Source organism: Phyllobates terribilis, unplaced genomic scaffold, assembly GCF_046119375.1.
Source record: "Phyllobates terribilis strain yellow unplaced genomic scaffold, ASM4611937v1 Scaffold_4__5_contigs__length_816908805, whole genome shotgun sequence".
In the NCBI taxonomy this organism is placed as follows: Eukaryota; Metazoa; Chordata; class Amphibia; order Anura; family Dendrobatidae; genus Phyllobates; species Phyllobates terribilis.
Genome location: NW_027362764.1, coordinates 193,873,521 through 193,898,240, shown reverse-complemented (window position 1 = coordinate 193,898,240; position 24,720 = coordinate 193,873,521).

Here is a 24,720-nt window from a genome sequence, read left to right as displayed (position 1 = left end):
AGAACCTCGTGTCCTCTGAATTTATTGCTGCCCTGGTCCCAGAAGAGAAATGCCAGGAGACAGCCGCGATCGGATGGCTTGAAGTAAGTGAAGAGCACTACATACACAGCCACACTTTAGAGGGAGGACACGTATTGTCTGTAGGGTGCCATAGCGAGAGGGGGCTACAGCTCGCCCATGACTACCTCGCTGGGGCACCTTACATGTGCATAAAATCTGAGTGAGTTTCTGGGATCCAGACAGACTCTTGCATCTTTCTTTTAGCCACTGACGTTTCTGGATTGTGAGTCATGGGGAAAGCAAAAGAATTGTCAACGGATCTACGGGAAAAGGTAGTTGAACTGTATAACACAGGAAAGGGATAAAAAAAAATATCCAAGGAACTGATAATGACAGTCAGCAGCGTTCAAACTGTGATTAACAAATGGAAAATCAATTGCTCTGTAAAAACCAAACCACAGTCAGGTAGACTAACAAAATTTTCGGCCACAACTACCAGGAAAATTGTTCGGGATGCAAAGAAAAACCCACAAATAACATCAATTGAAATTCAGGACTCTCTGAAAACTAGTGGTGTGGCAGTTTCAAGATGCACAATAAGGAGGCACTTGAAGAAAAATGGGCTGCATGGTCGAGTCAACAGAAGAAAGCCATTACTTCGCAAATGACACAAAGTATCATGCATACAATACGCCAAACAGCACAGAGACAAGCCTCAAAACTTCTGGTACAAGGTAATTTGGAGTGATGAGACCAAAATTTTACTTTTTGGCCACAACCATAAATGTTACATTTGGAGAGAGGTCAACAAGACCTATGATGAAAGGAACACCATTCCTACAGTAAAGCACGGAGGTGGATCGCTGATGTTTTGGGGATGTGTGAGCTACAAAGGCACATGAAACTTGGTAAAAATTGAAGGAAAGCAAATACTGGAGGTAAGTTTGCTCTCATCAGTCCGGAAGTTGGGCATGGGACGTACTTGGAAGTTCCAACATGACAACGATCCAAAACACAAGGCCAATTCGACTTGTCATTGGTTACAGCAGAAATGTCACACTGTCACAGAATACTGGAGGTAGGGGGCCTAAGCTGACCCTAAGCTGGGGCCCTGACTAATCCCTCAACCTGGAGGTACTGTTAAAGGTACAGAGGTCCAGGCCGCCAGCGTAACCCCTACCTCCTGAGGATCCCTGCACCTCAGTAATCTAGTCCTGAGAAGGACCCCGATCACAACAATTGGGAACCAGAAATAATATGCCCACACACAGTATTTAGACGAACGAGACAGTACAAGGGAAAAACCAAAACCACCTTGCATACAACTTCTACACAACTACAACAGAGGGAACACCAACGGGAAAGGAGATAAATGATAAAGCGAGGAAAGGGAAAAAAACACTTCCAAATACACTTATCTCAGCAACTCCAAACACCACGATCCGCTCTGTAAGTCTGAATGAAAAGCTTCACCGACACCTCCCAAACAGACCTGCAGGAATATGAAGGAGTCTCACTAAAGAAGCATTGATTGCAGCTGGGCGAGGCTGGACCTCAGCTAGCCCAGAGAGAGAGAGAATTAACTCCTTCACTGCCGAAAAAACACAAAGCACCAACAAGTCAGCTGCGAGAAGTCAGGCTGTGTACTCGTGACGATCTTCGTGGCAACACACCCGTGACAGTACCCCCCCTTCTACGAGGGGCCTCCGGACCCTCAGGGCCAGGTTTATTCGGGTGAGTCGTGTGGAAGGCCCGAACTAATCGGTCTGCGTTAATATCCGACGCAGGAACCCACATCCTCTCCTCAGGACCATACCCCTTCCAATGAACCAAGTACTGAAGGGACCGGCGATTAAAGCGTGAATCAATGACCCTCGATACCTGGAACTCCAAGTTACCATTGACAACCACAGGAGGGGGAGGTAAAGGTGACGGTACCACCGGCGCCACATACCTCTTAAGCAATGATCTGTGAAACACGTTGTGAATTTTAAACGTAGGGGGGAGGTCAAGACGGAATGCCACCGGATTAATAACAGAACTGATTCTGTACGGCCCGATGAACCTGGGGCCCAGTTTCCAGGAGGGAACCTTAAGTTTAATATTCCTGGTAGACAACCATACCTGATCGTTCACACTTAGGTCCGGACCAGACACTCTCCTCCTATCAGCCATACGTTTGTATCGGTTCCCCATAGTATTCAGATTCTTCAGCACCCCTCTCCATACTGAAGCGAGAGATGAGGAAAATCGTTCCTCCTCCGGAACCCCCGAAGAGCCCCCCCTACTGAAAGTACAAAACTGGGGGTGAAAACCATATGCCCCAAAAAACGGGGACTTACCAGTGGACTCGCTCCGCCTATTATTGAGAGCAAACTCTGCCAGAGGTAGGAAAGAAGCCCAGTCCTCCTGGTTCTCTGACACAAAACACCGAAGATATGTCTCCAAGCTCTGGTTCATACGTTCCGTCTGACCATTGGTCTGAGGATGAAAAGCCGACGAGAATGACAAATGCATCCCCCGCCGTGCACAAAACGCCTTCCAGAACTTGGACACAAACTGAGACCCCCGATCAGACACCACCTCGGAGGGTACCCCGTGAAGCCTCACAATCTCCCCAATGAACACCTGCGCAAGAGTTTTAGCATTAGGGAGAGCCGGAAGAGCGATAAAATGTGCCATCTTGCTGAACCTGTCCACTACAACGAGTATGACCGTTTTACCCGAAGACGGAGGGAGGTCCGTAATAAAGTCCATAGACAGATGAGTCCAAGGACGCTCCGGGATCTTCAAAGGTAAAAGGGCCCCAGACGGACGGGTATGTGAGGTCTTAGAGCGCGCACAAACCCCACAGGACGCGACAAAAGTTACCACCTCTTTATGTAGGTTAGGCCACCAAAACCGACGCGAGAGGAGATCCACAGTGCTTTACTCCCCGGGTGTCCTGCAAAAACTGAGTTATGGTGTGCCTCGATCACCTTTTGTCGCAACTGATCTGGAACGAACAGTCTCCCCGGAGGTCCAACAGGGGTGTCCCCCTGAGCCTCCAATATCTCCTCCTCCAGCTCAGAGCATACTGCCGAAACCACCACCCCCTCCTGAAGAATAGGAATCGGGTCGTCCGTATTCCCGGCCCCAGGGAAACTACGAGATAAGGCATCCGCCTTTACATTTTTAGACCCAGGACGATATGTAACGACGAAATTAAACCTGGTAAAAAACAATGACCACCTAGCTTGTCTGGGATTCAGACGTTTAGCGGACTCCAGATATAGCAGGTTCTTGTGATCGGTGATGACGGTGACCGGATGAACTGCCCCCTCCAAAAAATGGCGCCACTCCTCAAAAGCTAACTTAATGGCCAAGAGTTCCCTATTGCCGACATCGTAATTCCTCTCAGCGGACGACAATTTTTTAGAGAAAAAGGCACACGGATGCCACTTACCAGGGGACGAACCCTGTGACAATACTGCTCCCACCCCTACCTCGGAAGCGTCTACCTCTACAAAGAATGGCTGAGACGCATCAGGTTGAATGAGTATGGGTGCCGAGGCAAAACATTTTTTCAAGGAGGAGAATGCTTGACAAGCCTTGTCAGACCACCTAGAAAAATCCGTCCCCTTTTTAGTCATGTCTGTGAGAGGCTTAACCATGGAGAAGAAATTACGAATGAACTTCCGGTAATAGTTAGCAAACCCCAGGAAACGTTGTAGTGCCTTAAGATTCTCCGGCCGATCCCACTCAAGAACTGCCCGCACTTTCCCAGGGTCCATACGAAAACCGGACGCTGAAACCAGGAAGCCTAAAAACTGGAGTTCCTGTACGGCGAACACACACTTTTCCCACTTGGCATACAGTTTATTATCCCGCAAGATCTGTAACACCTGTCTAACGTGCTCCTGATGAGACACCAGATCCGGCGAGTAAATTAAGATATCATCCAGATATATGACAACAAACTGTCCCACCAGGTGGCGAAAAATATCATTAACAAAGTGTTGAAACACCGCCGGGGCATTAGTCAGACCGAATGGCATGACAAGGTTCTCATAATGCCCCTCCGGAGTGTTAAAAGCTGTCTTCCACTCATCCCCCTCCTTCATCCTAATCAGATTGTACGCCCCCCTGAGATCCAACTTAGAGAACCATTTGGCGCCCACGATCTGATTAAAGAGATCGGGAATAAGTGGGAGCGGATACGGATCTCGGACCGTAATCCGATTAAGTTCACGGAAATCCAGGCAAGGGCGTAGGCCTCCATCTTTCTTCTTAACAAAGAAGAACCCCGCGGCCACCGGTGAAGATGAAGGTCTAATATGCCCCTTAGCCAGACTTTCAGAAATATAATCCTTCATGGCCTGCCTCTCAGGACCAGAAAGGTTATACAACCTAGCTTTAGGTAACTTGGCCTCAGGGAGCAGTTTTACAGAACAGTCATACTCGCGATGAGGAGGTAGTTCCTGACACCCATTCTCCGAGAATACATCCTCAAAGTCCGCCAGAAATGGAGGTAAGACCCAAGGAGTAACCGCACCGATGACCGTGTTCATGCAGTTTTTATTACAGAATTTACTCCATTGGCTTATCTCTCTGGTTTGCCAATTAATAACCGGGTTATGCTTAGCTAACCAAGGAAGGCCCAACACTATAGGAGTGGGAAGACCCTCCAACACGTAGCAAGACAACAGTTCTTTATGTATTGCCCCCACTTGAAGTTTTACGCCATGCACAGCTTGCAAAAAACTTCCCTGACCGAGAGGCCTGGCATCGATCGAGAATATGGGGATGGGTTTAGCCAACTCACTCAATCGCATACCTTGAACCCGGGCAAACCGAGCATCAACCAGATTAGCCCCGGCCCCACTATCCAGAAGAACAGATATCCTCTCAGTTCTCGCACCCACCACCACCTCCGCCGGTACGAGAAACTGAGACGAACCTAGGGACGAAATACCTACTCCCAGATTGCCGTCCACCACACAACCTGGGATCAACAGTTTTTTCGACGACTCTTTACTCTGCAAGGGACGGGATGGACACCCACTCAATAAAATGTCCCTTTTTCCCGCAGAGGAAACACCTTCCTGTCTTATGGCGCTCCACCGGTCCCCTTCCCCGAAATGATGTCCCTCCTAATTGCATAGGCTCCTCCGGACTGACCAGGGGAACCACCATATGAGGGGACCTTGTAGGAGGTGGAGACATTACAGGGGGTAGAGTTATCCCGCACCTCTCCCGAAGCCGTCTGTCAACGCGAATGGCAAGGGCCATAGCGGCTTCCAGTGACGCGGGAGAGTCATACTGTGCCAACACATCCTGTAATTTGTCGGATAAACCATGACAAAACTGGCTCCTAAGAGCCGGGTCATTCCACTGGGTGTCCGTGGCCCACCTACGGAACTCCGAACAGAATTCCTCCGCCGGACGATCTCCCTGCTGAATCCTACGTAACTTAGACTCAGCAAGGGAGATCCGATCTGGGTCATCATATACGAGTCCCAGAGCAGCGAAAAACCCATCCACTGACCGGAGAACCGGGGAGCTTGGGGGAAGAGAGAACGCCCAAGATTGTGGGTCCCCTTGTAGGAGCGAGATGACAATTCCCACCCTTTGTTCTTCGCTGCCCGATAACCGAGGCCGCAGACGAAAGTACAATTTGCATGCCTCCCGGAAAACAAAAAACTTGTCCCGCCCCCCAGTGAACCTGTCAGGGAGAGCTACTTTAGGTTCTGGTCCGGCTTGCTCCAGAGGATGCAAAACCTTGGACCTAACGTCCGCCAGCCCCATGGACAAACTCTGCAACTGCCGAGCTAGACCGGCTACTGGATCCATGGTAGCTGGAGAAAAACTAAGTTGGTCGGTGAAAATGTCACACTGTCACAGAATACTGGAGGTAGGGGGCCTAAGCTGACCCTAAGCTGGGGCCCTGACTAATCCCTCAACCTGGAGGTACTGTTAAAGGTACAGAGGTCCAGGCCGCCAGCGTAACCCCTACCTCCTGAGGATCCCTGCACCTCAGTAATCTAGTCCTGAGAAGGACCCCGATCACAACAATTGGGAACCAGAAATAATATGCCCACACACAGTATTTAGACGAACGAGACAGTACAAGGGAAAAACCAAAACCACCTTGCATACAACTTCTACACAACTACAACAGAGGGAACACCAACGGGAAAGGAGATAAATGATAAAGCGAGGAAAGGGAAAAAAACACTTCCAAATACACTTATCTCAGCAACTCCAAACACCACGATCCGCTCTGTAAGTCTGAATGAAAAGCTTCACCGACACCTCCCAAACAGACCTGCAGGAATATGAAGGAGTCTCACTAAAGAAGCATTGATTGCAGCTGGGCGAGGCTGGACCTCAGCTAGCCCAGAGAGAGAGAGAATTAACTCCTTCACTGCCGAAAAAACACAAAGCACCAACAAGTCAGCTGCGAGAAGTCAGGCTGTGTACTCGTGACGATCTTCGTGGCAACACACCCGTGACAAGAACAAAGTGAAGGTTCTGGAGTGGCCATCTCAGTCTCCTGACCTCAATATCATTGAGTCACTCTGGGGAGATCTCAAGCGGGCAGTTCATGCTAGACAGCCCAGGACTTTACAGGAACTAGAGGCTTTATGCCAAGAAGAATGGGCAGCTTTACCATCTGAGAAAATAAAGAACCTTATCCACAACTACCACAAAAGACTTCAAGCTGTCATTGATGTTAAAGGGGGCAAGACACGATATTAAGAACTGGGGTATGTGAACTTTTGATCAGGATCATTTGGATGTTTTTGGTTGCCATTAAGATTTAAAAATAGAAAACACAGTAGTTTGACAATAAATGGCTTCACTCAACCAATAACCATGAGCGGAGAAAAAGTCTTTTGTTATTATTCATATTCTCTGAAACAAAGCCAAGAAAGGAAAAATTCTGCCGGGGTATGTAAACTTTTGAGCACAACTGTATACATATATATATATATGTATATGTACAGTACAGACCAAAAGTTTGGACACACCTTCTCATTTAAAGATTTTTCTGTATTTTCATGACTTTGAAAATTGTATATTCACACTGAAGGCATCAAAACTATGAATTAACACATGTGGAATTATATACTTAACAAAAAAGTGTGAAACAACTGAAAATATGTCTTATATTCTAGGTTCTTCAAAGTAGCCACCTTTTGCTTTGATGACTGCTTTGCACACTCTTGCCATTCTCTTGATGAGCTTCAAGAGGTAGTCACCGGAAATGGTCTTCCAACAATATTGAAGGAGTTCCCAGAGATGCTTAGCACTTGATGGCCCTTTTGCCTTCACTCTGCGGTCCAGCTCACCCCAAACCATCTCGATTGGGTTCAGGTCTGGTGACTGTGGAGGCCAGGTCATCTGGCGTAGCACCCCATCACTCTCCTTCTTGGTCAAATAGCCCTTACACAGCCTGGAGGTGTGTTTGGGGTCATTGTCCTGTTGAAAAATAAATGATGGTCCAACTAAACACAAACCAGATGGAATAGCATGCCGCTGCAAGATGCTGTGGTAGCCATGCTGGTTCAGTATGCCTTCAATTTTGAATAAATCCCCAACAGTGTCACCAGCAAAGCACCCCCACACCATCACACCTCCTCCTCCATGCTTCACGCTGGGAACCAGGCATGTAGAGTCCATCCGTTCACCTTTTCTGCATTGCACAAATACACGGTGGTTGGAACCAAAGATCTCAAATTTGGACTCATCAAACCAAAGCACAGATTTACACTGGTCTAATGTCCATTCCTTGTGCTCTTTAGCCCAAACAAGTCTGTTCTGCTCTTTGCTTGTTCTTAGCAGTGGTTTCCTAGCAGCTATTTTACCATGAAGGCCTGCTGCACAAAGTCTCCTCTTAACAGTTGTTGAAGAGATGTGTCTGCTGCTGGAACTCTGTGTGGCATTGACCTGGTCTCTAATCTGAGCTGCTGTTAACCTGCACTTTCTGAGGCTGGTGACTCAGATAAACTTATCCTAAGAAGCAGAGGAGACTCTTTGTCTTCCTTTCCTGGGGCGGTCCTCTTGTGAGCCAGTTTCTTTGTAGCGCTTGATGGTTTTTGGAATTATATACTTAACAAAAAAGTGTGAAACAACTGAAAATTTGTCTTATATTCTAGGTTCTTCAAAGTAGCCACCTTTTGCTTTGATGACTGCTTTGCACACTCTTGCCATTCTCTTGATGAGCTTCAAGAGGTAGTCACCGGAAATGGTCTTCCAACAATATTGAAGGAGTTCCCAGAGATGCTTAGCACTTGTTGGCCCTTTTGCCTTCACTCTGCGGTCCAGCTCACCCCAAACCATCTCGATTGGGTTCAGGTCTGGTGACTGTGGAGGCCAGGTCATCTGGTGTAGCACCCCATCACTCTCCTTCTTGGACAAATAGCCCTTACACAGCCTGGAGGTGTGTTTGGGGTCATTGTCCTGTTGAAAAATAAATGATGGTCCAACTAAACACAAACCGGATGGAATAGCATGCCGCTGCAAGATGCTGTGGTAGCCATGCTGGTTCAGTATGCCTTCAATTTTGAATAAATCCCCAACAGTGTCACCAGCAAAGCACCCCCACACCATCACACCTCCTCCTCCATGCTTCACACTGGGAACCAGGCATGTAGAGTCCATCCGTTCACCTTTTCTGCATTGCACAAAGACTCGGTGGTTGGAACCAAAGATCTCAAATTTGGACTCATCAAACCAAAGCACAGATTTCCACTGGTCTAATGTCCATTCCTTGGGCTCTTTAGCCCAAACAAGTCTGTTCTGCTTTTTGCTTGTTCTTAGCAGTGGTTTCCTAGCAGCTATTTTACCATGAAGGCCTGCTGCACAAAGTCTCCTCTTAACAGTTGTTGAAGAGATGTGTCTGCTGCTGGAACTCTGTGTGGCATTGACCTGGTCTCTAATCTGAGCTGCTGTTAACCTGCACTTTCTGAGGCTGGTGACTCGGATAAACTTATCCTCAGAAGCAGAGGTGACTCTTGGTCTTCCTTTCCTGGGGTGGTCCTCATGTGAGCCAGTTTCTTCGTAGCGCTTGATGGTTTTTGCAACTGCACTTGGGGACACTTTCAAAGTTTTCCCAATTTTTCAAACTGACTGACCTTCATTTCTTAAAGTAATGATGGCCACTCGTTTTTCTTTACTTAGCTGCTTTTTTCTTGCCATAATACAAATTCAAATAGTCTATTCAGTAGGACTATCAGCTGTGTATCCACCAGACTTCTGCACAACACAACTGATGGTCCCAACCCCATTTATAAGGCAAGAAATCCCACTTATTAAACCTGACAGGGCACACCTGTGAAGTGAAAACCATTTCTGCTGACTACCACTTGAAGCTCATCAAGAGAATGCCAAGAGTGTGCAAAGCAGTCATCAAAGCAAAAGGTGGCTACTTTGAAGAACCTAGAATATAAGACATATTTTCAGTTGTTTTACACTTTTTTGTTAAGTATATACAGTTATATGAAAAAGTTTGGGTACCCCTATTAATCTTTGATATATGTAATAACTGTTGGACACAGTAATGTTTCTGCCTTGAAATGAGGTTTATTGTACTAACAGAAAATGTGCAATCTGCATTCAAACAAAATTTGACAGGTGCATAAGTATGGGCACCTCACCAGAAAAGTGACATTAATATTTAGTAGATCCTCCTTTTGCAAAAATAACAACCTCTAGTCGCTTCCTGTAGCTTTTAATGAGTTCCTGGATCCTGGATGAAGGTATTTTTGATCATTCCTCTTTACAAAACAATTCCAGTTCAGTTAAGTTTGATGGTCGCCGAGCATGGACAGCCCTCTTCAAATGATCCCACAGATGTTCAATGATATTCAGGTCTGGGGACTGGGATGGCCATTCCAGAACATTGTAATTGTTCCTCTGCATGAATGCCTGAGTAGATTTGGAGCGGTGTTTTGGATCATTGTCTTGCTGAAAGATCCATCCCCTGCGTAACTTCAACTTTATCACTGATTCTTGAACATTATTGTCAAGAATCTGTTGATACTGAGTGGAATCCATGCGTCCCTCAACTTTAACAAGATTCCCGGTGACGGCATTGGCCACACAGCCCCAAAGCATGATGGAACCTCCACCAAATTTTACTGTGAGTAGCAAGTGTTTTTCTTGGAATGCTGTGTTTTTTTGCCGCCATGCATAACGCCTTTTTGTATGACCAAACAACTCAATCTTGGTTTCATCAGTCCACAGGACCTTCTACCAAAAAGAAATTGGCTTCTCCAAATGTGCTTTTGCATACCTCAGCCGACTGTTTGTGGCGTGCTTGCAGAAGCGGCTTCTTTCGCATCACTCTCCTATACAGCTTCTCCTTGTGCAAAGTGCGTTGTATAGTTGACCGATGCACAGTGACACCATCTGCAGCAAGTTGATGCTGCAGCTCTCTGGAAGTGGTCTGAGGATTGTCCTTGACTGATCTCACCATTCTTCTTCTCTGCCTTTCTGATGTTTTTCTTGGCCTGTCACTTCTGGCCCTAACAAGAACTGTCCCTCTGTTCTTCCATTTCCTTACTATGTTCCTCACAGTGGAAACTGACAGGTTAAATCTCTGAGACAGCTTTTTGTATCCTTCCCCTGAACAACTATGTTGAATAATCTTTGTTTTCAGATCATTTGACAGTTGTTTTGAGGAGCCCATGATGCCACTCTTCAGAGGAGATTCAAACAGGAGAACAACTTGAAAGTGGCCACTTTAAGTAGCTTTTCTCATGATTGCATACACCTGGCTATGAAGTTCAAAGCTCAATGAGGTTACAAAACAAAAAAAAGTGCTTTAGTAAGTCAGTAAAAAGTATGTAGGAGTATTTAAAACAAGAAAATGATAAGGGTGCCCATACTTATGCACCTGTCAAATTTTGTTTGAATGCAGATTGCACATTTTCTGTTAGTACAATAAACCACATTTCAAGGCAGAAACATTACTGTGTCCAACAGTTATTACACATATCAAACTGAAATAGTTGTTGCAAAAACACCAATTTTTATAAAACATTAAGCTTAAGATTAATAGGGGTGCCCAAACTTTTTCATATAACTGTAATTCCACATGTGTTAATTCATAGTTTTGATGCCTTCAGTGTGAATGTACAATTTTAATAGTCAAGAAAATACAGAAAAATCTTTAAATGAGAAGGTGTGTCCAAACTTTTGGTCTGTACTGTATATATATATATATATATATATATATATATATATACACACACACGTATACAGTATATATATATGAGAATTCTTGAGAAATTCCAGGTTGGATGGATTTATTTTGGTCCAGTGCCTGTCTGGATTCCACCTAAAAACAATCTGTGTTCCTCACCTATACATGTGAGAGCAGGATTTAATCTATCTTGACTCCATTTTGGATATTCTACATGCATCTCCTGCTTTCCAAAATGGAGTCTATGTTTAGATACCAGAGATCTTAGGAATTTCTTTGTCTAAAGACTTAGACATAATTGAGAAACGAAACTAAGGAGTAGAACCACACATAGACTCTTCAGCTGGATGGAGACAGAATTAGTTTTAGCCAATGAGATGTATTTATGCAAATCCAGCACATATTTAGATATAAGTTAAGAGAATTATATTGCTACAATATATGACCAAGAAATGCCTATCTATATAAGATGATGTCATGATATAATAAAGAGAGATCTGCCTTGACGCTCAATGTATCAGTGTGGCTCTTCTGTGCACGTATTTGGATTTTACAATTCAATTTGGAACAGGTACAACGTCTCAGAATGTCCCACAATACGAGGCGAAGACATACACAAACTTGAAAAATCATAGAATCCAAGTGTATAGACATCTTACATTAGGCTTGCACATTAATTTTCTGACCTATTCAGCATTCAGAGCAAACCTTTTAAGGTAGGCCAGATTGGATAGCACTGATGTTGGCAAAAACAATGGCAGCGTGAAGCTGTTTTTTTTAAATTGGTAAATGGAGCATGTTTTAACGAAAAAACAGCTGATGTACACCCAAAAATCAACAATTTAATTTCCATGTCACTTTGCAGGTGAAATATCACAGAAGTGTCACTGTCTGGCTTTATCTTAGGCCTCAGTAATGAGCTCACTATTGACAGCGTAGCTGTTTTAAGATCAGGGCTAAAGTCTGCACTGGAGGCAGGGAGAATGGCAGGTCCGAATACTAACCTACTTACTATTCTATAAAAATTCAGACCCAAAAAGAAACTGATCAAGCCTCCGTAGCAGCAGTTACTGGTTGCTGCAGAACATCTCCTATTTTTAAGAATCTGGGAGAGATAAATACTTTTTCTAGTATTTTCCCTGCTGAAGTCTCATAGTTAGTGTTGAGCGATACCTTCCGATATCGGGAAATATCGGATCGGATTGGATCGGACCGATACCGAAAAAGTATCGGATATCGCCGATTCCGATACCGGAAACCAATGCAAGTCAATGGGACATAAATATCGGAATTAAAATAAACCCTTTCTTTCCTTGTAGGTTAATTCTACATGAAGGAAAACAACTAAGAATAATGTAGAATGTATTGGGGGAGGTGGGGGAGACAATAAAGGCATAGAGGTTTAGCCCAGTCAAATGGAATAGCAGGAATTACTATTTTTTTAAGATGTTCTGAGTTACGGAAATATTAACTATGTTAAGTATTTTTATATTTTGTCAGATATTTATGTTTCACTACTTCCATGCTCTTCACCTTCTTTTTTACTTCTCCCACACTTTCTCCTTCATCATCCTCAGCATCTTTTTCATCCACTTCTTCTTCACCTTCTTCTTCTTCACCTTCTTCGTATTATTCTTTTTTTTATATTCTTCATATTCTACTTCTTCATCTTCTTCATATTCTTCTTCTTCATCATATTCTTATTTGTGACAGGCATTCCTGTAGTTGTTATCTATAAAAGGTTGGACATTACACCTTTCGTTCTGCCCGTCACAAAAGATTCACAACAGGATTTGTCCGCGTTCAGTTTGGCCTGCAGCAGCAGGTCTTTTCCAGGGGCACCACGAGGAGGAACGGACTCACCCCCATACACTGCTTAGTCATCTTCTGCTTATAATTTAGATATTATCTTTTGCTCTGTTTTTTAGTCTTATGCTTAATGTTCTTCCGCTTTTTGTTCTGCAGCTTCTTGTATTTCTGCTTCTTGGTTTTCTGTCTCTTGTTCTTCTGTATCTTGGTGCTTGTCTTCTCTTCTTTGTCCTCTTGGTCAACTTCTTCAGGGTCATCTTCTTGGTCTTCATCGGGGTGGTCTTCAGGGTCGTCGTCTTCGGGGGTCCTCGTCTTCGGGGTCCTCGTCTTCTTCGGGTTGGTCTTCTGGGTCCTCGTCTTCGGGGTCCTCGTCTTCTTCGGGGTGGTCTTCAGGGTCCTCGTCTTCTTCGGGGTGGTCTTCAGGGTCCTCGTCTTCAGGGTCCTCGTCTTCTTCGGGGTGGTCTTCAGGGTCCTCGTCTTCAGGGTCGTCATCTTCGGGGTCCTCGTCTTCTTCGGGTTGGTCTTTAGGGTCCTCGTCTTCAGGGTCCTCGTCAGGGAGATCCAGAGTGATTACCAAGAACCATTTCAAAAAGCTTGAACTTGGAAATGTAGCAGAAAGTACAAGAAGGCTGAGGAACTACCGAGGACCAGCTGACGGTACTGGAACCCGGATGGGTAGCAGAAGGTACAAGAGCCAATGGAACTACCAAAGACCAGCTGATGTTACTGGTACTCGGTTACTAAGCAGGAGGTACCTGTGCCAGAAAGCACTACCAAGGACCAGCAGACGTTGGTGGAACTTGGATACCGAGAAGGAGGCACCTAATCCAAAGGCACTGCCGAGAACTAGCTGACGGTACTGGAACCCGGATGGGTAGCAGAAGGTACCCATGTAAAAAAAAGTTCAAGGCCGCGAGCCGGCCGCAGTTACCAAAACCCACAGTCCTACAGGGGGTGCTTGTCCTATTGGCACTATGGAACCAGCCTTCATTGCCAGATCCCGCAGCCCACATAGGAGTCACCTAAACTGCAGGCACCATAGAGTCGGCTAACCCGACCGCAACACGACAGGACAACGCATTGGAGGCAAAGTGATGTTGACACTACCCGGAAACAGCTGGCGTGCTGGAACCAGGCTGGGCAGGAGGGAGTACCCGTGCCAAAGAAACTGCTGGAAAACAGCTGGCGGTGCTGGAACCCAGGGTAAATACTAAAAACAGAGTGGAGCCAGAGGCCTAATTGGAGCAACTTTAAAATCAGTAGTAGACTAGTAGTGTGAATGTGGACAGAGCAGGAGAAATTGCCATCCGCACAGCAGGGGAACAGCTGACGTTACTGAACCCCAATAACATGGCAGCAAGTGTTGACTGTGCAGACGGCACTTCCGAGCGCCAACTGGCGGTGCTGGAGCCCAGGGATAAGAATGAAAACAGAGGAGCCAGAGGTGTAATTGGAGCAACTTTAAAATGTGTAGTACAGTGGATGTGGACAAAGCAGGAGAAATTGCCGTCCGCACAGCAGGGGAACAGCTGACGTTACCGAACCCCAATAACACGGCAGCAAGTGTTGACTGTGCAGACGGCACTTCCGAGCGCCAACTGGCGGTGTTGGAGCCCAGGGATAAGAATGAAAACAGAGAGGAGCCAGAGGTGTAATTGGAGCAAGTTTTAAATAAGTAGCACAGTGAATATGGACAGAGCAGGAGAAATTGCCGTCCGCACAGCAGGGGAACAGCTGACGTTACCGAACCCCAATAACACCGCAGCAAGTGTTGACTGTGCAGAGGGCACTTCCGAGCGCCAACTGGCGGTGTTGGAGCCCAGGGATAAGAATGAAAACAGAGAGGAGCCAGAGGTGTAATTGGAGCAAGTTTTAAATAAGTAGCACAGTGAATATGGACAGAGCAGGAGAAATTGCCGTGAACACAGCAGGGGAACAGCTGACGTTACCGAAACCCAATAACACCGCGGCAAGTGTTGACTGTGCAGACGGCACTTCCGAGCGCCAACTGGCGGTGTTGGAGCCCAGGGATAAGAATGAAAACAGAGAGGAGCCAGAGGTGTAATTGGAGCAAGTTTTAAATAAGTAGCACAGTGAATATGGACAGAGCAGGAGAAATTGCCGTGAACACAGCAGGGGAACAGCTGACGTTACCGAACCCCAATAACACCGCAGCAAGTGTTGACTGTGCAGACGGCACTTCCGAGCGCCAACTGGCGGTGTTGGAGCTCAGGGATAATACTGAAAACAGAGGAGCCAGAGGTGTAATTGGAGCAACTTTAAAATCTGTAGTAGTGAGAATGTGGACAGAGCAGGAGAAATTGCCGTCCGCACAGCAGGGGAACAGCTGACGTTACTGAACCCCAATAACATGGCAGCAAGTGTTGACTGTGCAGACGGCACTTCCGAGCGCCAACTGGCGGTGCTGGAGCCCAGGGATAAGAATGAAAACAGAGGAGCCAGAGGTGTAATTGGAGCAACTTTAAATTGTGTAGTACAGTGGATGTGGACAAAGCAGGAGAAATTGCCGTCCGCACAGCAGGGGAACAGCTGACGTTACCGAACCCCAATAACACGGCAGCAAGTGTTGACTGTGCAGACGGCACTTCCGAGCGCCAACTGGCGGTGTTGGAGCTCAGGGATAATACTGAAAACAGAGGAGCCAGAGGTGTAATTGGAGCAACTTTAAAATCTGTAGTAGTGAGAATGTGGACAGAGCAGGAGAAATTGCCATCCGCACAGCCGGGGAACAGCTGACGTTACTGAACCCCAATGACACGGCAGCAAGTGTTGACTGTGCAGACGGCACTTCCGAGCGCCAACTGGCGGTGTTGGAGCTCAGGGATTACAGTTCAGGTGGTAGACACATGAACAGAACAGGAGACCTGGATACTTTTGCCAACAATTATTTATTCTGGAAGAGGACTGGCAAATTCATGAGAGATCCAGGCCTTGTTCATTTTGAGAAAAGTAAGCCGGTCAACGTTATCGGAGGATAGTCGCATGCGACGGTCTGTTAGTACACCACCTGCGGCACTAAAGACGCGTTCCGATAATACACTAGCAGGAGGGCAAGCTAGCACCTCCAATGCATACTGACTTAGCTCTGGTCATGTATCCAGCTTACAGACCCAAAACTTGAAGGGAGAAGAGCCGTCTGGGAGTACACTAAGAGGGCAAGACATGTAGTTTGTCACCATCTGACGGAAACGTTGCCTCCTGCTGACTGGAGCCTTCTGTGATGGTGTAGACATTTGTGGCGGCGGGGACACAAAACTTTGCCACATTTCGGCCATACTGGTCTTGCCTTGTGCTGAGGCGCTGCTTCTGCTCCCTCTTTGTGCAGAGCTTCCTCCACTGCCTCGACGCACTGAGCTGCTTTGTAAAGCACTAGCAGCACTGCTCTCGGTTGGAATAGAGAACATGATGGAATGCACCAGTGCGTCTTGGTACTCCCGCATTTTACGCTCCCGGTTCAACGGTGTTATGAGGCTTTGTAAGTTGTCCCGGTAGCGAGAATCTAGGAGGGTGGACACCCAATAATCAGCCGTGTTGAGAATGTGGGCGATGCGACGGTCGTTTCTCAGGCACTGCAGCATGAAATCAACCATGTGCTGCAGACTGCCAACTGGCCAAGAAACGCTGTCCCCTGCTTGAGGCGTGATCTCTGCCTGCTCTGCATCACCCCACCCTCGCTCTAGATACTGACTACTAGAGCATTGTGTACCTCCCTCCTCTGGACAGATGTCTTCCTCATCCATTGACTCCTCCTCATCCTCCTCACAAAGTGTCCCCTGCCTAGGCCTTTGTGAGGAACCACATTGCGCAGACTGTAGAGAAGCAGATGGCATTTGTGACTCCTCATCCTCCACCTCTTCCAAAACCTCGTCCCTTAGTGCTTGCAGTGTTTTTTCAAGCAGGCAGATAAGGGGGATAGTCATGCTGACAAGTGCATCACCTGCACTCGCCATCCGCGTGGAATAATCGAAGGCACGCAAAACGTGGCAAATGTCCTTCATAGAGGCCCACTCAGTGGTGGTGAAGTGTGAACGGCGCGCACTGCGACTTGTTTGCGCCTGCTGCAGCTGGTACTCCATTACTGCTGCCTGCTGCTCACACAACCTCTCCAACATATGTAACGTTGAATTCCACCTGGTGGGTAGGTCACATATGATGCGATGTTCCGGAAGACATAATCGACGCTGCAGAGCTGCAATGCGTGATCTTGCATTGCTGGAACGCCGCAAGTGAGCGCACTCTATGCGGACCTTATGAAGCAGTGCATCAAGATCCGGATAGTCCCTCAAAAAACTCTGCACGACCAAGTTGAGCACATGTGCCAGACATGGGATGTGAGTGATGTTGCCTAGGCCCAGAGCTGCCACCAGATTTCGGCCATTGTCACACACTACCATGCCTGGCTGGAGATTCGCTGGCACAAACCACACGTCGCTCTGCTGCTTGATGGCATTCCAGAGCTCCTGCGCTGTGTGGCTTCGATTCCCCAAAGAAATTAATTTTAATACGGCCTGTTGACGTTTGGCCACGGCTGTGCTCATATCGGTCATCATAACAGGTAACCATTCACGGGTCGATGTGGAGGTAGACCGTGACGGCTCCTGCAGCGCTGATTCAGAGGAACTGGAGTATGAGGAGGAGTCAATGTGTACAGACTGGATTCCTGCAATCCTTGGAGTTGGCAGAACACGTACAGCGCCACTCTCAAGATTTGTACCCGGCTCCACAACATTTATCCAATGGGCAGTGAGGGAAAGGTATCGTCCCTGTCCATGCTTACTGGTCCACGCATCAGTGGTCAGATGGACCTTGCTACTGACGGCGTTTTGTAGCGCATGTTTAATTTTTCCCTCCACATGATGTTGCAGGGCAGGGACGGCTTGCCTGCTGAAATAAAAGCGGCTGGGCACGTTGTATTGTGGGACTGCCAATGCCATAAAGTTACGGAATGTGTCAGTCTCCACCAGCCTGAATGATAGCATTTCAAGGGCCAGTAGTTTAGCAATGCCAGCATTCAGAGCCTGTGCTCGGGGGTGGTTTGCCGAGTATGGGCGCCTTTTCTCCCATGCCTGTGCTAACGATGGCTGTAGACTGGCCTGGGAGTGTGAGGATGACTGGGAAAGTGGTGCTGTGGGTGCAATTACACTGTGTCTCTGTACAACAGTGCCAGAGATTCTTCCATGGCGATCCTGTGAGGAAGCCGAACCAGCTGTGTGTGAGCTGGAGGAAGAGGCTACAACACGAGCTGAAGAGGTGGTAGGTGGCGCTGTAGGTTGGCCTAGGTCTCCAGTGTGTTTTTGTAACTCCACCACGTGCTTGGTCCGCACATGTTTCCACATATTTGTGGTATTGAGGTTGCTGACACTTTTCCCTCTTTTCACCTTCTGATTACACAGCTTGCATTTGACAAAGCAAATGTCATCTGCAACTGTGTCAAAAAAGGACCAGGCACTGCAAGTCTTGGGAGCGCCCGCTTTGGATTTTGGAAGAGCCATGCTCCTAATGGGTGCCGAAGTGGAGGCTACAGGCAACCAAGTCTGCCCCCTCCCTCTCCCTCCTTTTTGGGCCGTTCGGGGAATCTCTTCCTCAGAGCTGCTCCCACCACCTTCCTGTCCCTCACGCCATGATGGGTCATGGACCTCATCATCTACACCACCCTCTTCAAACAACTGCTTCTCCTGGGTAGTCTCGACAGCACAGTACGCACCAGAAAGTGGCACCTGAGTCTCATCATCAGATGCGTACTGAGGTGTGCTGCTGACCATAGGCACTGGCCCACCCGCCTCTTCAGATTCAGAGAGACAAAACGGTTGCGCATCACTGCATACTACCTCTTCTTCAAATTCTAGAATTCTGCTTGGCTGGCCTCCTCTTTCCAAGCCAAGAGATTCAGAGAACAGAAGTAGAGATGGCTCCTGTCCAGAGCTCTCTGACTGCCTGGGCAATTTGGCAGGTGGTGAAGAGACAGATGGGTGCTCTTCAGTGCTCAGGACCTGAGAGGATCTGGAACTAATTGAAGTCGATGCGTTAGCTGCCATCCATCCGACAACGGCTTCAATTTGATCCTCGCGCAGCAGTGGGGTACGGCTAGCTCCTACAAAGCTGCGCATAAAGGACTGTTCCCTGGTAAAACTGGGGGATGCTGAGTCACTGGTGCCCGCAGCAGGCACAGAATCCCCACGTCCTCTCCCTGCAGGCACAGAATCCTCACGTCCTCTCCCTGCAGAAACTCCACGCCCACGCCCACGCCCACGACCACATGCCTTACTCCCTGCCTTCTTCATCTTGGTAGACTGATAAAGATAGGCAGAAAAGTACTAAGGGCTTAGTGTGCTTATTCCTGAACAGCTGCTAACAGGTATAAGAAACACTAATTTTATAAAGTGTGGACTAGACTTTAATATGAGCTAATGTGGCCTACACAACTGTAAAGTGGAGTGTTTGGTGAACTTTATTTAGGTTTTTTTTTGTCACAAAAAGACACTGGATGTGCCTAAAGATGTAATAACGATAGTATCACAAACTTTTTGTAGCTATTACAATGTAGGAAGGTAACCTACAATGCAATAGATGAGGCTGCAAAAAATAGGCTAATACTAATCTGGCTGGAGCTGCAGGGCCCAATGCTGCAGAAAGGCTCCTCTATCTACTCCTATATAGTGTGTTTGGAATCAATTTAGCTGAATACGGATGGAACCACCACACTAATAGGAGATATCAGGAAAAATTATGAATTGGCAATAAAGGACAATGTATGAGGCAGTGACACACACTGAGTGCACTACAACCAGACGGGGTTGAAGCACACACTACAGGGTGAGCTGCACTCACACACCAGACCTTGCAGACAGCGGTGAACAGTACAGATGCAGAGCACTGTGCACTAGCGCTGCAAGACCAAAAAAATTTCTCTATCTACTCCTATATAGTGTGTTTGGAACCAATTTAGCTGAATACGGATGGAACCACCACACTAATAGGAGATATCAGGAAAAATTATGAATTGGCATAAAAGGACAATGTATGAGGCAGTGACACACACTGAGTGCACTACAACTAGACGGGGTTGAAGCACACACTACAGGGTGAGCTGCACTCACACACCAGACCTTGCAGACAGCGGTGAACAGTACAGATGCAGAGCACTGTGCACTAGCGCTGCAAGACCAAAAAAATTTCTCTATCTACTCCTATATAGTGTGTTTGGAACCAATTTAGCTGAATACGGATGGAACCACCACACTAATAGGAGATATCAGGAAAAATTATGAATTGGCAAAAAAGGACAATGTATGAGGCAGTGACACACACTGAGTGCACTACAACCAGACGGGGTTGAAGCACACACTACAGGGTGAGCTGCACTCACACACCAGACCTTGCAGACAGCGGTGAACAGTACAGATGCAGAGCACTGTGCACTAGCGCTGCAAGACCAAAAAAATTTCTCTATCTACTCCTATATAGTGTGTTTGGAACCAATTTAGCTGAATACGGATGGAACCACCACACTAATAGGAGATATCAGGAAAAATTATGAATTGGCAAAAAAGGACAATGTATGAGGCAGTGACACACACTGAGTGCACTACAACCAGACGTGGTTGAAGCACACACTACAGGGTGAGCTGCACTCACACACCAGACCTTGCAGACAGCGGTGAACAGTACAGATGCAGAGCACTGTGCACTAGTGCTGCAAGACGGAAAAAAATTTCTCTATCTACTCCTATATAGTGTGTTTGGAACCAATTTAGCTGAATACAGATGGAACCACCACACTAATAGGAGATATCAGGAAAAATTATGAATTGGCAAAAAAGGACAATGTATGAGGCAGTGACACACACTGAGTGCACTACAACCAGACGGGGTTGAAGCACACACTACAGGGTGAGCTGCACTCACACACCAGACCTTGCAGACAGCGGTGAACAGCACAGGGAACTGTGCACTAGCGCTGCAAGGCACAGTGATTTAGAAAGTAGCTTGGGTAAAGCAGTATAGAGCAAATAGGTAGCTAAAACTGTCCCTCAGAACAACAGCGTCCTATCCCTAACTGAATTCACAGCAGATTGAGCTCAAAATGGCGGCGGCGGCTTTTATAGTGCATCATGACATAATTTCAGCAGCCAATCACAGCCATGCCATTAGTTAAGATGCCTACATGCCTAACAGGATGTGCCCACACTTCTTAGGATCCTCATTGGCTGAATAAAATGAAAATGGCTCATTGCATTATGGGAACTTCCGATTCCGGTATACGATATTGCAAAAGTATCGGAATTAAGTATCGGAATTCCGATACCGCGAATATCGGCCGATACCCGATATTTCAGTATCGGAATGCTCAACACTACTCATAGTATATATATTTAAGGATATACAGTATTATAGCGATTTTTATAGGGATTTAATTTGGGTAGTGCTTTTGTACAAAAGCGGTTTAGGTTTAAATCCCTATGAAATATTCCCCCCACCAAATAAAAAAATTACAGAATTTTGCTAGGTAATTTATTGAAACAGTTAAAACAATTATAACGTAAATAATCGATGCATGGCCAATATAAATTATTGGTGTCTGATCATAATGAAATATAGATAATAATACTAATCCCGCATGAAAAGGTTACTTCACAACAACCACATTTTAAAGCAAAAGTATATATTAATCGAACAGTATTACAGGCATAGCAACATTATAGTGGTAGATGCATTTTTACAGATATAAAAAGAACATTATAGCAATTCATGCATATTGAGATGTAAAATTGCATTCAAATTTCTTTTAGTAAAATCTCCTGAGATTCTAAATGTTGTTGGAGAAAATACTTAGTCAAGCGCACTTGCAATCCCATAGAAATTGCTATCTGATCTCACAGTTGCTCAGCAGATAGAAATGAAATACCTATTCCTTTTATAACATTAATAGATTTAACCTGTTTTGTCGATTGGCCCTTTGTAAAAATTTAACCAAATCACCCCATGCTAATATTGTAAAGATAAAAAAAAATCACTCCCTATTAGTCCAGTTGTTACATTGTGCCTAGCCTGTATATTTTGAGACTGTTTCATCCTCCTTGTTTTCTATTTACCGTGTTTTTTTTTATTTTCCAAATTGGTCTAGGTCCTAGAGGTTGGATATTCATGATCATAAAGTTATGCCAGCACTTTATAAAATGTTGTATAAACCTTTCATGTTTAACACAATATAACTTTTTATTAGTGACAAAAGAGGTTTCAGGACATTTACAGATAGCTTTTAGGCAGTGAGAGAAGAACTATAGGTCCATGGAAGGTGAGGAACATGCCAATTTCACACCTAAGATAGGTTTCAGAGATTCATGTATTCAAAAATATTGCGCATCATCCAAAAAAAAATATTTTTATGACACTGGGTTGTTAAGCTTTATCAGATTATAAAAAGATGCCTGTTTTTTCACCCCACCAGTATATGGCTCTGAACATGCTCTGATGAACCTTTTCTTTTACATTTTCTCTTTGGTAAATTTTTCTTTTCTGAAAAATTGAAGTATTTAACCAAATTCAAGAAAAGATAGCAGTGGGCATATCTTTATGTAAAGTGCTACATAGGTGTAAGCTGGGAGGCGTACTCCAAAACCTGTGAGAAAGTCACCTTCAAAATGTTCTTGTTTGCAATCGGAAATCCATGTATGACTTTTTCCATGTCGCTTATTGAATTGTTTTATGTGTGTGGTAGCCACAAGCTGATAGGCATCATTGAAAGGGACTAACCTATCTGTGGACCCAGTCAGTTCAAACTGAAAGATCAACACCAGAATCCCAACGGTCAGCCTTGAATTTATACTGTGGATTCTGCTTCAAAAAAATCAATAACATTTACACTTTTCCAGTGTAAAAAATGTTAGTGTGAACATTCCCTTACATTGATCAAGTTTTCATCATCAATAGAATCTTTAAGGGGGTTTGGAGTTGAAAATTTGGGCATAATTATAGTGGGTGTAGGTACAGTAGTGAGCAGCCCCAGTCCGGGTGGTAGAGTTTACAACGGTAAATGAAAAATGGTGCATGGAAAGCCAGTACTACAGATTTTGCTTTGAAGACTCAAGTTACTCTTAATTGGAAATTAAACTTTATACAATTCATGAAATGATTTCTTTTATTTTATTACTTTAGAAGACAAACTTTAAGATTGATTAATTTTTGCTTTTTAACTACAAATAATCAAATTGAAATTGAATTCGTCAGATTCAAAATATTTTTCCCAAATTTTTATTCACAGTGAAAAGATTTGCTGCAAATCACCACAAATGACAATACTACAAAGCCTCAAATTGCCCTGAAAAGACATGTGCAACACTCTGAGATTTGTAAGGACTGTGTGTAAGTGTCGGTGGTGATTTTGCTGCAGCTAGTATGTTACACATTCAGCCATGGTGTGTTTTTTTTCTTTTACCATGTCTCTTGCCATTACCACTTTTTCATATATTTTTGTACAACACTATAATTAATTTTTGAAAATGTTTTCAGTCAACACCAATGATTCAACCCAGGACATAATGAGAAATGCTAGGTAGGCATATATACAGTGCCTACAAGTAGTATTCAACCCCCTGCAGATTTAGCTGGTTTGATAAGATGCAAATAAGTTAGAGCCTTCAAACTGCAAATGAGAGTAGGTTTTATGAACAGAAGCATAAATCTTACAAACCAAAAAGTTATGTTGCTCAGTTGAATTTTATTAAATTTTAAACATGAAAGTGTGGGTCAATTATTATTCAACCCCTATGTTTAATATTTTGTGGAATAACCCTTGTTTGCAATTACAGCTAATAATCGTCTTTTATAAGACCTGATCAGGCCGGCACAGGTCTGTGGAGTTATTTTGGCCCACTCCTCCATGCAGATCTTCTCCAAGTTATCTAGGTTCTTTGGGTGTCTCATGTGGACTTTATTCTTGAGCTCCTTCCACAAGTTTTCAATTGGGTTAAGGTCAGGAGTGTAACGGGTCAGGGAGGCGGAACCTCTGAGCTACTATACAAGGGGGCGGTCCTTGTAAGGGAGCGGGTGGCGACCAGGGTGGACGGGCAGGCAGTCACAGCAGGTGACTGGGACAGTCTCTGAATGAACGGACAGGAGGTCACGGCAAGTGACCGGGGCAGTCTCTGGATGAACGGGCAGGAGGTCACGGCAAGTGACCGGGGCAGTCTCTGGATGAATGGGCAGGAGGTCACGGCAAGTGACCGGGGCAGTCTCTGGATGAACGGGCAGGAGGTCACGGCAAGTGACCGGGACAGTCTCTGGGTAAACGGGCAGGAGGTCACGGCAAGTGACCGGGGCAGTCTCTGGATGAACGGGCAGGAGGTCACGGCAAGTGACCGGGGCAGTCTCTGGATGAACGGGCAGGAGGTCACGGCAAGTGACCGGGGAAGTCTCTGGGTAAAGGATTGGTACGACCTGTGGCGGCAGATGATAGACGTGAGCTCCCAGGTGAGCAGGCGAGAGTCTCTGGATAATCGGGTGGTCACAGTATGTGACGGCGGAGCCTCCAGGAAGACCAACAGACAGGTAGCAGATGAGCGCTCCCAGGTGAGCGGGCAGGAATCTCTGGACAGGCGGGTGGTCACAGCACGTGACGGCAGAGCCTCCAGGAAGACCAACAGACAGGTAGCAGATGAGCGCTCCCAGGTGAGCGAGCAGGAATCTCTGGACAGGCGGGT